General features: G+C 34.4%; 1 non-coding gene across 1 annotated transcript; it reads right to left on the reverse strand.

Moving 5' to 3' along the window:
* Positions 1-1,780: 1,780 nt before the first annotated feature.
* LOC128281683 (small nucleolar RNA R71) lies at positions 1,781-1,887 on the reverse strand. The gene has a single exon (XR_008271942.1). It is a non-coding gene; the product is annotated as a small nucleolar RNA R71 (small nucleolar RNA).
* Between the last annotated feature and the right edge of the window lie 1,036 nt (positions 1,888-2,923).

Raw genomic sequence — 2,923 nt, forward strand, 5'->3', positions numbered from 1 at the left:
TGAAAAGAGTCCTTCAACCACCATTTGGAGCAGCATTCAAGCGTTCGTGGAAGTCTCGGTTCAATAGGAACAAGCAGAGAAGGAGGAGCGGAGCAACTTAGTTAAGCTTCGGAGAAACACCGGATTTGATTCTTGTTCCTTATCCTTTTAATTTTATTATTGTTGTTATGAACATGTCTATAAATACTAGTGATGTTGATATGTTTAATTTAATTAATATGGCTGAAATTTAATTTGTGTTAGGTTGATTGCATTTTGTCCACTTAATTTATTAAAATATTTGTTTGTGTTGTTATAGGCCTTGATAAGATGTTTGATTAAGTAAAATCATACCTAAGTTATTCTTGCATTACAATTGTAAGGTAACTAATGAATTAATTACTTAAATGGATTAAAATTGTAATTAACTGATACAATTCTTAATAAGTGCATGTTTAATCATCTAAGGTAGCTGAGGGTTAAATTAGCAACGGTATCCAACGGTACATTAGCCTTGCATTACTTGCAAGATTATTGTGATTAAACTATTTCAAGGTACGAATACATTGTTACCTCATGTAATCTTTTATGTGCTTATGAGATTGAATTAATTGTTTGAATTGGCATAGAGATATGTACAAGAGATTATTTTTAATTTCATAAGTGTGTATGTGCATTAACGCATTTGCTTATTAAAATATGTTTAATCGGTTGAATTGACATAAAGATATAGTCAAGAGATAAATGGATTTTGGTAGGTGAGTATGTTCATAAGTTAGCAAATTACCAAGTTGCTGTGAATTTATTTATAACAACATGAACATGAGTTTAGTAGTTCTAAGTTAAGAAATGTAATTAATATAACACAATTATGTCATATTGATTAAAATCATCTCTTGAAATCGTGCATTGGAACTTTTATTTTCTCTTTATTTATTTTACTTAGTTAAAAATCTTAGTTTTTAAACACCTCTTCAAATCAAAATATTTTTCTTCAACAAAGTGTTTTTAATTGCATTCATAAATAATTCTTTTCATAGCCCCTATGGGTATGATAATTCGACATTTACTTGTCACTTTATTACTTGTTTCCATTGTGTACACTTTCACATTTCTGTCGTTCCAAGTTTTTGGCACTGTCACCGGAGACTGTTTTAAAAATCATTATTTGTGAATTTATGAATTTTGCATTTTGGCTTATTTTTCTGTTCAGTTTTAATTGAATTAATTTTTTTCTATGTTGTTTTAGGTGTTTATGAGTATTGATCAAATTATCAATTTACGTCCTCGTAGACCCTGAGATTGAAAGAAGTTTTCGACAGTGAAGAAGAAAAGAAGGTCAGAGAAGGATCGAAGAGATGAACTTTGAAAATTTGAATCAAGGAAACGGAGCAAACCTACTCAAAATCCTATCCTTATTGCTAATGATAGGGATAAAGCTCTAAGACAGTATGTCGTGCCAGTGTTTCATGATCTTAATCCAGGTATTAGGAGACCCAAAATCGAGGCAAAACAATTTGAGCTGAAGCCAGTCATGTTCTAGATGCTTTAGACAGTGGGCCAATTCAGTGGAATGGCTATCGAAAATCCTCACATTCACTTAAGACTGTTTATGGAGGTGAGCGATTCTTTCAAGGTAGTCGGAGTACCCAAAGATGCGCTACGATTAAAGCTGTTCCCATATTCACTAAGGGATAGAGCTCGAGCTTGGTTGAATTCATTGCCACCAAATTCTATTTCAACATGGCAAGAGTTAGCAGAAAGATTCTTCATGAAGTATTTCCCACCTAGCAAGAATGCAAAGTTGAGGAACGAGACCACTACTTTCCAAAAAATGGATGATGAGTCCTTGTTTGAGGAATGGGAAAGGTACAAAGAATTATTATGGAAGTGCTCTCATCACAGAATCCCTCATTGCTTCCAACTTGAGATGTTCTATAACGGTCTCAATGCTCACACAAGGATGGTAGTGGACGCTTCTACTAATGGTGCTCTCCTTTCTAAGTCTTATAACGAGGCTTATGAAATCATTGAGAGAATTGCCAGCAACAATTATCAATGGCCAACCAATCGAGCAGTGTCAAGAAGACAAGTCACTGGAATACATGAAGTGGATCTAGTCACTTCATTTGCATCTCAGGTATCTTCTATTTCTTCAATACTTAAAAATTTTACCACTAATGGGTTTAATAGTTTTGCAACTCATCCACCTAATCACTTTGAAAATATAGCCTGTATCTATTGTAGGAAAGGATATTTGTTCAAAGAATGTCCATAAAACCCAGAATCCATATATTACATAGGTAATTAGAACTAGAATCGAGGAAGGCAATGACTGCAATCCAATTTTTACAACCCATCTTGGCGAAACCACCCTAATTTCTCTTAGAGTAACCAGGGGGCTAGAACCAGTAATGCTTATGCCTAACCTTGACCGCCCCAGCCTCCTATTTTTACCCAGCAAGTTTAGAAGAAACCTCAAGTTAAAACTTCCAATTGCTTAGAAAACTTATTGAAGACATACAGAGAAAAAAATGATGCCTTAATCCAAAGCCAAACAATCACATTAAAAAACCTGAAAAACCAAATGGGCCAACTTGCCACTAAACTCAGAAACCGTCCACAAGGTGCTTTGCCTAGTGATATGGAGAATCCGAGAAATCTGGGGAAAGAGCATTGTAAAGCATTGAAATTGAGGAGCGAAAAGACATTACAGCCCAACATTGACGAAGTTGAAGAGGAGCCAGTTGATGCTCAAGACTCAGTAGAAGTTCAATCGAGTGTTGAAATTCTAGTTTCATTGGAACCAAAATCTATAAAATCTGATAAGGTAACTTTTGAACCAGTTAATTTTGATAAACTAACAACTTTGTTAGATACAAAATTGCCATAAAAGATGAATCAACCAATTCAAGTAAAGAAGCCTCCACCACCTTACCCTCAA

This window comes from Gossypium arboreum, chromosome 1 (genome assembly GCF_025698485.1).
Source record: "Gossypium arboreum isolate Shixiya-1 chromosome 1, ASM2569848v2, whole genome shotgun sequence".
In the NCBI taxonomy this organism is placed as follows: Eukaryota; Viridiplantae; Streptophyta; class Magnoliopsida; order Malvales; family Malvaceae; genus Gossypium; species Gossypium arboreum.